The sequence below is a fragment of the Manihot esculenta genome, chromosome 3 (genome assembly GCF_001659605.2).
Source record: "Manihot esculenta cultivar AM560-2 chromosome 3, M.esculenta_v8, whole genome shotgun sequence".
Classification (NCBI taxonomy): domain Eukaryota; kingdom Viridiplantae; phylum Streptophyta; class Magnoliopsida; order Malpighiales; family Euphorbiaceae; genus Manihot; species Manihot esculenta.
In genome coordinates, this window is record NC_035163.2 from 18,899,932 (window position 1) to 18,913,360 (window position 13,429).

The window sequence follows — 13,429 nt, forward strand, 5'->3', positions numbered from 1 at the left end:
GCTAAACAATTCTTTTCGGTTGAGGTTAATTTAAATTGAGATTTTATTTGAGTTGTGTGGTTATGTGTTTCAATTCTTTTTATTTTATTTCTATTTTCTATTAATTTCTGAATTCGAGAAACACCACCTCTATTGTCATTTTTTAAAAATTTAAGGGGCTCATTGAATCTTTTGAAAAGATAACATATTGCTAATTAATCTGATTAAATCTCTAATTGTCTAATTAGGTTAATATCAAATAGCGAATAACATATTAATTTATATTAAGGAATTAGTAGATTTTATTTAAATAAAACGTGTGTTTTGATTTTTCTTTCTTCATGCAGTTGACTAATTAAATCTACATATCTGTTGGGGTTATAAGTTAACTAAAAATTAATTTAAGCGTGAAGCGGATTAATTTAATTATAAGAAATAATTGGTGGAATTCGCGTGTTTAACCATTATAATCAAATAATAGATAATAAAATAAATTATTTTTCTAATCGATAATTAACTACAAAACATCTCAATTTGATTATTTTCAGCAAAATTTTTAATTAATTATTTGTTTCTCAAATTTAATTGTATTGTTTATTTTTCTCTTAAGTATTTTTTGCTTGTCCAAAATAAAAAATAAATTTTATCAAAAAATTTTTTCTTCTCACTTTGTATATTCAACTACTTTTTTATTTCAACTAGTTATCTAAATTAAATAAAAGTAAGGTTTATATGGGATCGATACTCATTTACCTTATCTACAAATTCTTATCAATTAAGAAAAAAGAAATAAATTTATAATTGATGGATTCAACACGTGTAAAATTCTTAATAATAATATTAATAATATTACATGATTAAATAATCAATTTGTGGTGGATTCAAATGCTCAGTCTCGTACTATCACCGATTCCGATTAGAAGATTATTTAGCTTTGTTTTATTTTAAAAAAAAAACAACTAAATGGCGAAGCTGAATAAATCTCTAATTTATAATAATAATAATAATAATTCTTTAAAATTAATAATATATTTAATAAATAAATAATATTTTAGTTTAAAATTTAAAATTTAAAAATTTTTGGTGTTAAATATAAATTTTTTAAAAAGAGAGAAAAAATATTAAACAAAAATTATTAGAGAAAATAATATATATATATATATATATATATATATATATATATATTATTTTAAACTTGAAAACCTATAATAGGTAACAAAGTTTTATGATAATAAAAATTTAAGTGTATTTTATGAAATTAAAGTATTTTTATAATATTAGTAATGCAATTAATAAATTGTGTTCTTTTAACATTTTATAATTCGCATTTCAATAAAATAATATCTTTTTATCTATTTTAATAAATAAAAGACTTATTTGTTCTATTTAGTTTTTAAAGAGTATATATATAATCTTAAGGCATATTTGATTTATTTTAAAAAATTTAAAGAATTTATTTAACTTGTTTTAATAGTTAAACAACCTGTTTAAACTTAAAAAAATTAAAAATTTATCTTACTATTAATAAATATTTTAAGGATTAAAATAGCCGTTTTGCCCAAAATCACAGTTAGTTGCTTTGAGCCACAAGTTAAAAACCAAGGCCAAAAGTCATGATGCGTTTGTAGTCCAACGGTTAGGATAATTGCCTTCCAAGCAATAGACCCGGGTTCGACTCCCGGCAAACGCAAATATTTTTTTCTCTTGAGATTAAATATATATTCTAAGAATTTTTAAATTGTAATTTCTTTCTTTTTAATTTGTAAAAAAGGAATAAAAATATTCTAATTTTCGAATAATAAGTTTACAGCATTTTAGAATATTAATTTTTCTTTGGATTTCATTATTTGTTTTATTTTAAATTAAATTGTTTAGGATATAATAAATTCTTATTATTTTTTCAATATTCATAAATTGAATATGACATACATAATTTAATAAAAATAAACAAATTTAAGGAAATTTCTTTTTTCCCTTTTCAATAGCTGGATTGTCTTATCTGAATTAAATTGAAATAAAATCAAATATAGATTAACCCATAAATGAAATTTAATACAATGACAAAATTGTGCCATAAAGGTATGATTTAGGATTATTCATTCTGAAGAAGATATATATATATATTTCTATGAATTTTATTATAATTATTTTGGTAAACATAATTTTCCTTTAAATTTTTTATTTATAACAAAAATTAAAATTAACGAAAGTATTTTCCCACTATAAAAAAATAAAAATCAATAAATAATTCCAAAGCAATTACACAATCTAATAAATATCAAACTTAATTTCTTTTAAAGACAACAGTGAAAACGATTTTTTTTTATTTTTTTTCTATTTAATAATCTCAACTACGCTACCATCTTTAAAATTAGACTAAATAAACCTTCAATTTAGGAGGAAGTATCATAAAAAAGACAACCGTAACTTCATAAAAAATATATTATATCGTAACTTTTTAGATCATCGGTTACCGACACATATAACAATATTTCCACTAAAAAATTCTAAATCTACATAGCAATAACTTTAGATTTTTAACCTATTTCTTCACTAAAAAATCCTAACATCTACAATAAAAATACAACTGAAAGAATAAAAATGAATCATCGAAGGAGACGAAATCCTAATCGATCAAACCTAAAACACACAACTCAACACTCAAAAGACCATCAAATGCGATCAACTGCTGAAAAAACCGAAAAAAATAAAAATAAGATATCTCGCTAACCTTTTGCTACTTTCATCTTTCTTCTCTCTCTGCTACTTTGATAGAGATTACAATTAAATAAAAATATTTATATACATACTTAAATTCTTAAAATTTTAAAATTTATTTTTTAATCACACTTAATTTTTTAACATACATCATTATAAAGTTTATATTTTCAAAGTTATGACTAAAAAATAAGTTCACTATGCTTTTTTGTATTAGGTTTTTTCATTCAATACTTTATATCATGATATATTAGTATGAGATAGGCAAATTTGGATATATAGTATGAATTTTTTTTTTAAATTTTTGAAATGAGGTTTATATTTTAATAAAATGCAATTTGAATTTCATTATTATATAATAATTAAAATACCCATTTTAATTTAATAATTTTGGCTCCTTAATATTCAATTTTGGGTTTGCCCTACCTACTTGTTGGGTTTTAATTGATATTTAATAGTAAAACTTCTATCAATGAGTGAGAGTTAGATGGAGACGGTGGACAATGGTAAGGATAAAATAGTATTTAAAATTTGTAATCCATATTTATTTATGCCACGTCAGCAAAATAATTGAAAACTTGTTTTTGGTTCGGTCAAATATTCCAAAGTAACTTACTTTGGTTGCTATTTCTACAAATACAACAACTAATTCTTAGTATCAAACTTTAGTGGGTAGGATATAAAATAGGAGAAATTATAAAAAAATATTTTATTATATCGCTTATTTTCACTCAAAAATTTAATATTAAATTAATATCTCATAATAAGTAAATGATAATAATTTTTAAACGCTATTAAAAAATATAAACTAACAAGTAAAATATGATTGTTAAATAATATATTTTTTAATATTTATAAAAAAATATAAAATAATATATTATAATCTCATTATTTTTATTTTATGGTTCATATTTAATTTGTATCAAAATAATATTTCACATTAATTAATAATATCAATTTTTAAACGCTAAAAATAATATTACGATGTATTATTTGAATATAAATTAAATTATAAAAATGAACAATTATTTTAATGACACCATAATTTTTTTGATATTTCCACACAATCTGTAAAGATCAGACAGCACTATATTATATATTTTCGAAACACACTGACGTAATGCGTTTGTAGTCCAACGGTTAGGATAATTGCCTTCCAAGCAATAGACCCGGGTTCGACTCCCGGCAAACGCAGTCATATTTTTCCTGTAAATATATATTGTAAGAAATTTTGTAATTGCATTTTTTAAAAAAGAGAAAAAATATTTTCAAAATAAAAACATATAATTTTTTAATAATAAGTTTACAGCATTTTAGATTATTTACTTATCTTTGGATTTCATTATTTTTTTTATTTTAAATTAAATTGTTTAAGATATAATAAACTCTTATTATTTTTTCAATATTCATAAATTTAATATCACATATATAATTTAACCCAAAAAAAAAAAAACAAATTGAATGGAAATTTTTTTCCCTTTGAATAGTTGGATAGACTTATCTGAATTAAATTGAAATAAAATCAAATATAGAGTTACCCATAAATGAAATTTAAAACAATGAGAAATTTGTGGGATAAATATATGGTTTAGGATTATTCATTCTGAAGGAAATATATATATAAATTTCTGTGAATTTTATTAAAATTATTTTGGTAACCGTAATTTTCCATTAGAATTTTTGTTTATATCAAGAATTAAAATTAATGAATGTATTTTACCAGTGTTAAAAGAAAGTCAATAAAATGATTGCAAAGCAATTACACAATTTAACAAATATCAAAAATCCATTTAAAAAAAAAATACCAAAATTAATGTCTCGTAATGAAAAAAGTAAAAATATCTCGTTTTAAAGTGTTTGATATATTTTTTTTGGAAAATAGAAATTGAAAATTGAGAAAATAAAATTTAAAATCTCTTAAAGTATTTAATATTAACTACTCAAAATAATATATAAATAGATATTATTTGATTTTCCGAGGTTTTATGATTTTATTATAATTAATTAATTATAGACTCAGACCCAATTTAATTCAGCATTTAAAAAGATGTACAACTTACCTAATAGATTTATGTTTGAATTTTTACTCTTCAATTAAAAAAAAACATAGAGTGAAACAGTTATCCATATAGAATATTTATATAATACAATAAACAATTAGGTAAAATACTTGTGTAAAAATGTTATATTTTTCTATAAATTTAAAAAATTATTATTTAGTCTCTGATATGAAAAATTTATTAATTGATCCTTAAGTTTTGAAAAATATATTAAAACGTTTTTGAAATTTTAAAAAGTCTATTAGTTAGTCTCTCTATTAATTTTAGGCGTTAAATATTTTACTATTTAATTCTTATAGTTTTAAAAAATTTATAAGTTGATCATTCAAAATTTTAAAAAGTATACTAATTAGTTCCTCCATATCAGAGATATTTTAGACTTTTTGGCAATACTTAACAATTAAAATTAATGGAAAGACTGATTAATAGGCTTTTTAAAACATCAGGGATGTTTTAATGTAATTTTTTAAATAGAAAGATCAACTAATAAGTTTTCTCTAGAGACTTATAGTAATTTTTTTTTTTTTGTTAGAGATAGAATTCTATTAAAATGTAAGGGAAATTACATAGATAAGCTAGAGACCTTAAAAGAGTTCCAAAGCCCAATGAGCCCTACAAGATAAAATACATAAAAATACAGCCCAACCCATAAAAAGGACCCTAGGGCATTGAGTCTAACTGACCCAAGAAGGCAATTCCGCACTCATCACCAAATATTGCGAAGCAACGTTGCACGCTGAATCTCCATCAGATCATGACCACTACTGAATACAACCATTAACATGAGGCGCCAAAAGCATCACGAAAAAAGCTCACAAGAACCCCACATAAGCAAACTTAGGTCGGTCAGAAAAAGGAAGGACAAAGCCTTGGGTACTAGGACCAAAGAAGTGGAGCTCCTGACGATCTCACTCTCATATAGCCTTTAGGGGACTAAAGTCGTTCAAGGGCATTGGTAATGTTCTTGAGTTACCATTTTCAGCTTCCTAAATCCATCCTGTAAAAAAGCATCTCACGCATACAGGAAGCAGAAAAAACAAACAAAACTCGACAACAAGATGGTTGCAGTGTACTTTACAATGGTCCATTCATGCCAGGGCATCTATAACCCTAACAAGTCATTATATTTGATGATATCTCTTCATCTTGCCATCGTATCTGAAAACAAAAGGCTCGGATATGAGCTTCTAGTATACCTTCAAAACACACACAATAAAAACAACCATAAAAAAAAAAAAAAAAAGCACATGCAAGGCAACCACTATATCCCGCTAGCCATCACAATAAAAAATCTATATACATCCCAATTTGGAGTTATAAGGAAAACCCACGACGAAATTGGGAAGATATGAACCCTCCTTTGCAAGACTGATGAAGCAGCAAAAAAAAGGCCTAGCACTTAAAATAGAAAGAGGGACGAGAGAAAATATCTCTTAAACTACTAGTTAATTATCATATTTTTAGGGTTTATTAATTCATGTATAGATTTTAGTTATCTATTTATTTTATTTTTATTAGTTTATTGTATCATGGAGCAATTTTACATGGTACAATGATCCATCGGATAATTTCTCCTTAATCCCAACTTAAAACTAATTATAGTTGTCTAAGATTTAAAAAAAAAAAAAAAAAGCAATTTGTTTATTTTTAATGTGAAACCAATCTCAAACAAAGTTGAATGAAGAAAAAAAAATAATAAAAAAGAGTATACTTATTTATTTTGATAAAGAAATGTGGAAATAGATGTTTAATTTGAAATTTTTAAATATTTAACTAAGGGTGAGGCTAATAAAAGCAAATGCTCATTCAAATACTAACTTTACTATAATTGATAATGTATGGAGAGATGTAAATCTTTACTATCATTGATACTGTATGGAACTTTAAATTCACTCATATCCGTGTATAATCATAATTGAAAAATTATCACTTAATCATGATTGGAAAATTAGTACTCATATAACCACCTACTTTCCTTAGCCTCATCCTTAAACAAATGTATTTATTTTTAAGTTAAACCTTGATTTTGTAATGTGAAATTTTTGGTTATAAAATTCTGTGACTGAGTATATTTTTTTATTAATAATATTAGAGAAATTAATTACTTAGTTTATGTGATATGACAAAATTCATTAATTGATCTATTTATTTTGAAAAATACATTAAAATGACCCTAATATTTTAAAAAGTTTACTAATTAGTCTCTCGTTAATTTCAAACGTTAAATATAATAAAAATCTAAAATATAATAAAAATCTAAAATACTCTTAATGCGGAGGAATTAATCATTAGATATTTTAAACACTTGAGAGACTAACTAATAAATTTTTTAAAATTATAAAGACTAAACAGTAAAATATTTAACCGCTAAAATTAACAGAGTCTACTATTTAGTAGACTCTTTAAAATATTAAGAATGCTTTAATGTATTTTTTAAAATAGAAACGTTTTAATCTATTTTTCAAAATAGATATACTAATTAATGAATTTTATTATGGAAACTAAATAATAATTTTTCAATTATATTAATTTGAAAATATAAAATCAATACGCATTTTAGAATAAAGTCTGAAGTTTTTCTTAGCCAATTTATAAGAAGAAGAAAAAACATATAATATTAATTAAAAAATAATAGTGAATAACTTGTATAAATCCCATGCGCATATAGAAATCTTTTAACACACAAGATATTCCCTTTAACAGATTTTGAAGTCTAATAGTTGACTTGTAATTTAAAAATTTGAATACGCAACCAACAACCAACACCCAACAATTCACGACTACCTGTCTAGATCAACGGTGCAACTTGTTATTATAAATTACTTTTTTAATATAAATTTTATTATACTTTCAAAAAAAAATATAAATTTTATTAATCAAGAAAAGATTAAATTTTATTAATCAAGAAAAGATTTAATATAGAAGATTCAAACTATTCCAAATTAAGTTTCGCCCAAGCACCCTATCTGAAATTCAAAATGTTAAAGTGAAAAAACCTAGAGCAAATTCAACATTTAAAGTATTTCTCAAAAACTTATGATACATAAACTAATAAGTATGACTAGTAATGATCTGAGATTCAGAAAATATGGTTTACAAATGGTTCTGTAAGCTTGGTCTGAGAGGAGGGTGTTTCTCTCCTTTTATTCCTTTCCTCTGCCTGTCAGTGACGTGTAACAGCCTTGCTTCCATTGGGCCACCTGTCTCTGCCATACTGATACGGATGTACAAGAGTATCAGATCTCTGTTCCATGCGTAACGACCATTTAATTCTCCTCTGGCACGCATGCAGAGGGACCCACCAGGCGGATGGACTGGCCACATTCCTTCTTCCGGGCTGGGTTGGAAGATGAGATTAAGGCTGAGCCTAAAGGAGGTCTGATCATTGGGCCAAAAAGGCTGGGCCGACCTGATTGAGAAATCTAGGTGGAGCCCGGTCCTAAAGCTGATCAGGCTGGACCTGGTTCATACGAGAGACTTGAGGGCCTCCAAGTAATGGGCTATCGTCATGGGCCTGGCCCCAGACCGGGATGGAGAAATCCAGCGGTCATCAACTAGCATAAGAAACAGCTTCACTCGCTAACACATAGACAACCATATTATCTTATCACATAATTTAAGACAAAGTCTGATGATATGAGATCTAGAAAATAGGGTTTTACAAGGATTCTGTAAAACTGGAAAAACTTAGACCTAGAGGAGAGTATTTCTCCTTTTATATGTTTCCTTTTGTCTACTAGTGATGTGTAACAGAATGTGTGTCATTGGGCCACCTGTCCCTGTTATTTTGATATGGACGTACGAGGAAATCAGATCGCTGCTCCATGCGTAACGGCCCCTGATTCTCCCCGGGCGCGTATGCAGATGGTCCCACAAGGCGAATGGGCTGAATTCCTTCATGGTTTCGAGCTGGGCCGATAGATAAGGTTAAGACTAGGTCCAGAGGGAATCTGTTCATTGGACCGGAAGAACTGGGCCGGCTTGATTGAAGAAACTGACGAGAGCCCGGTCTTTGAGCTGAGTAGGCTGGGCTTGGTTCTTGGAGGAGGCGTAGAAGCCTTCAGATCATGGGCTGTGTAACAGCCCGGAAATCGATACCCCTCTGTAACGGCCCAAACTGCTCGGCGCTAGGATCCAGATCGGCTTAAGGCCGCCGGGACCCGTAGCGAGCTTAAACTGAACTCTGTGTACCTGATCAATCCCATATATGATCCAACTAGACCACTAGCTTTTAAAACCGTTTCTGAAAAACCACCAGGCTTAACCTTAAAACCACAGCCGTCAAGGCCTACACCAGTGATCATCTACTAAGCTGAAAACATAGAACCCACTCTCTTAGGGTCAGCATATTACAGGCTAGCCTTACTTTCCGTTATGGGTCAAGGGGTTTTATACCCTTTCTTCCCTCTCAGATGGGTCAAGGGGTTTTATACCCTTTCTTCCCTGATCACTGGAGTTTTATAAACACATCATATGTTAAGCCTAGCTTGACACATTTCTCATCAAGAAACGTAAAACAGGATACATGCATACACTAGGGATTCAGCATACACTGGGCAAAGCACAACTCTAGACATTATCTCATTATACTCTATCTCTTTACCACAAGCTCTTTCCATGCATAACCTGTATCTTCATCATGCTAAAACCTCATGTCCATCCATCATGTCCACTACGATACTATACAAACAAACATAACATAACATAGCATCCTTTAATCTTTACATCGTCTTGCATAAACATATACATCAAGCTTCTTTCATACCTATACATGCCACTCTATCAAAACCTAGCTATGCTAATACAATAAAACATGGCAACCCACGTTCAAACTCAGCTTTCCCCATAGCTCCCTCTGCTGAACTCTGGCCCTGCAAAACTGGGGTTAAGGGAATGGGGTGAGCTACTAGAGTCCAGTGAGTAGAAACCATAAAACAGTTCATTTATTACATGCTTTCATGGAATGTGTCACAGCACAAACATCTCACATCTCGGAGTAGACATGATCCCAGAACTCCCTTTGTCGGTGCCTGGCCCCTACGGACTCCCAGGTCACTACATGTACTAGCGCCCGGCCCCTAACTACGGAGCTCCCATAGGTCTTATCTAGCCATAACAGATCGCGGGCTACTGAGATTGCCTTGGTCCATCCCATCACCAATAATAATGCAATGCAACATATTCGTGATCTCTAATGTGTTACAACCTAGAATCACATGGAATGCATGATGCGTGTCTCATGCTCATTCTGTCTGTATCTTGAAACATAACTTTACAATATGCATAGTTAGTTCTACTCACCTGAAGCCAAGCTGTGGCTAACTCTGGGCCAACTCTCACACTGGAGCTAAACACCTCGCCTCAGATCCGCTCCTACACAGGTGGACTCACATGAGGTGCCAAACACTTCTAACATAACTCTCAAACATCTACCCAAAAACCTCCCTAAAACACCATAGACATGGATGGAAAAACATGCAAAGGAAGGCAAAACAGGGCACCTTCGGCGGCACTTTCGGCGGCCGAAAGTCCTCTCCAGAGATGAAAGTCAGGCATGTTCGGCGGCAGGTTCGGCGGCCGAAACTCCACTCCAGAGCCGAAAGTCCAAACCTTCGGGGGCGAGTTTAGGCGGCCTATCCCACCTCCTCAAGGGTTCGGCGGCCGAAACTCCTTTCGGCGGCCGAACCTGAGTTCCTCCAGAACCCAGATCCATGCATCAACAAGCCTCCCTAAACCTTCCTAACCCTCTTAACATGCATCTAACCTCTTAAAACCATGCACAAACCCTTCATCACACATATAGAAGCTTAAAACAACCTTAAACTCCCACACACAACATCACATAACCACATATAGCAAACAAAGGCATAAAGGAGGCCTAAACCCCTTCATGCACAACTCATGCAACCCATGCAAACCTACCCTTTATCCCTCCATAAAACTTGCTTACAACACCATAAAACATAAGGATCAACACTTACCTCTTCAAGAACTAGAGTTGGTGTGATCCTAACGTCAAAGGATGGAGAAACCAAGCTCTAAAAGCTCCAAACTCCAAAACCTTGCTCAAAGCTCACAACTCTTCAAAACAAGGATAAAACTCATTAAAACCCATGCAAGAACTTGCAAAAACCATGAAATCATCTCCAGGAGGACATGAGCTCACCTTGGGTGGGAAGAGGAAGAAAACTTACCTCTTGAACCGACCTAAGGGGCTTTTATAGGTGGCTTGGTCAACCATCTTCGGCAGCCAAACTTGCACCCGCAACTCAGCCAACTTCGGCGGCCGAACTTAGCTTTCGGGGGCACAAACTCTACCACCTTCGGCGGCCGAACATACCTTCGGCGGTCGAACCTCTGTTTTTCCCTCCTTGACCTTTTGTCTTCAAAATTCATTTCCTTTCCTTTCAAACCCATAAAACACTTCAAAACATGTTAGAAAGAAAACCTTGTAGAAAACTTCAGTTTACCCTTGCAATACCCCTCAAAACGAATCCGACATTCGAGATTCTACCGGACGGTAGGAATTCCGATGCCTGAACGAGCCGGGTATTACAGGCTGCCCTAATGGGCCTGGCCTTAGACCGGGGCGAAGAAACCCAGCGGTCATCAATTGCCCCTTTACCTTCTCGTCAGTTATTGCCTCGACTGATGAGGGGGTAAATCCCAAGAATCATTATGACCGCGCCTGTTTATGTACAGCTTCCCTCATAACACCGTTTCATCTTTTTGTCATTTTGACTTTCGAATCCCCTCTGTCTCTTTCCACTTCTGGCTTTCCTTTGTTCTTCGTGCATACTGCCATCTTCACTTCCCTATTTTTACCTTCAAGGTACGATTTTCTTCCTCTCCCATGAATAGCTTTTAAGGATCCTGACGCTGCTAGCCTAGGGTCTAGCATCGTCCCGTCCAGCATAAAAACCTCCTTCTCAGGGTATATCTTGATATCACCCCTTCTTTCCCTTCAGGACCCTCTTCGGGATGGGAGGATCTTTTCTTTCGATCCATATACCTCTGGTATAATCGATCTTCAGAAAGATGTGAACTCCTTTCTCTTATCTCCTTTCTTCCGTGGGGTTTTCTAGCATTTCGGGATTGCTTCTCAAGTGTTGACTACTAATTTCCTTTTCTTCATGTCCTTTTTTCAAATATGTCTGTCTGAGCGAGGGTTTCACATTCACAGGGCATCTGTTTGATACCTTTTTCGGGCTGGTCAAGGCGAGCTAAAAATTTTATTACTTTGCCTCTCATAGAGGTCTGTTTTAATCTTGCTTTCGTGATTTTCATTGAGAATCGTTCTGACTTGCCCCGATTTTGGATTTTTTGCAGCTTCTAAAATGAAGATGGATCAGATTAAGTCACCTAAGATTCTTATGCTGCCCAGGGGGATTCTGAACGTTGCCTCGGACGTCCTCCTAGTAGGGCGATCAGCGGGAGGGGTCACCCAACAAGTGGCCGAAGTCATATCGTCCAGGTCGCCCGGCCGATCTCCTCCTCTTGCTTTTGTCCTAGCTCTGAAGTCGAGTTCTCGAGGTGCCGAATCTTTAAGGCTGCCAAATATCGACAGGTCGATCTCAGCCGCTCTAGTTGTTCAAGCTCTCAGGTTCCCTCGGGCTTCAAGGCCGAGCGAGGACTCCGGGTTGACGGGAGCGAAGCCTGCCCCGCCTTTTGGCGATGCTTCTGGAGAGAGGCTTGAGGCCTCCATAGCTGAGATGGGGACCCTTGCAAGCAGGACTGAGATCGCCTTTGTGAGGGATGTCCATGGGGTCCTTTCCGAGGTCGGCCCGACTGTCGAGGATAGGGAACTCAGCTTTGTAGATGATGGGGGTGTAGCGGAGAAGGTCGGAGGCAAGCGTCCCATCCTCACCAAAGTGCTTGTCCTGGTTCGCGCTCCAAAGAAGTCTTGGGCTTCTAGAAGACCGGCTCCTGCCTTTCTTCCTCTCGAGGAGGAGGAGAAGGTTCTCGTGGTGCCCCTGACGCTTGTTCCTGACTCAAACTCATAGAATAACATGGTTTCTGAGATTTATTGTGGAATATAAGATGCAGTTCACACATGTAACATGAAGCGGCTCATGGCGAGCTCGTGTCAGGATTTAGATATAGGGCGCTTGTGCTATGAGGAACAGAGATTTGCTGCACTCAGTCGAGCTTCTATTGATGCTTTCAAACATGTGTTTCGTGATGTTCAAAGTTTAACTTACAAATATGCAAGTGAGGATAGCGCATTAATGACTATGTTTAAATCAGGAAGCAAGAGTAATCTGCTAAAATTAGTCCAACATAGTATGTGTATAGTTTTGCAACACTCACTTGTTCCATTGCCCTTCAGAATGCCTCGTCAATTTTCCCATGGAATGTTTTGTTCATTCAGTAACCAGTCGACCATGTTGATCTTCCTGGGACTTTAACTTGAAGACTTATGTTTTTCATGTGTGATATACACACAGCATATGATGGAACAGTGAGAGATGCTTATGGGTATCAACTTGTTCAGTTCTTCTATAATAACGAGGCAGAGTTCAGCTGGAGTGTAAGGAGCGTCTAAGGGAGTATAGGGAGTCCGTCGAGCTAGAAAAAAAGGGGGGGGGGAGTCCCGCAGACTCATGAAGCTCTTTTTCCGAACTGTAAGGATTCTCCTGAATTGAAAGCTAAGAGAATAGTATAGGTGATAG

General features: G+C 32.8%; 2 non-coding genes across 2 annotated transcripts; both read left to right on the forward strand.

The window, feature by feature from the left end:
• The first annotated feature begins 1,597 nt into the window (after positions 1-1,597).
• Positions 1,598-1,669, forward strand: TRNAG-UCC. Its single transcript has one exon. It is a non-coding gene; the product is annotated as a tRNA-Gly (tRNA).
• Positions 1,670-3,819: 2,150 nt separating this feature from the next.
• TRNAG-UCC lies at positions 3,820-3,891 on the forward strand. The gene has a single exon. It is a non-coding gene; the product is annotated as a tRNA-Gly (tRNA).
• Positions 3,892-13,429: the final 9,538 nt, after the last annotated feature.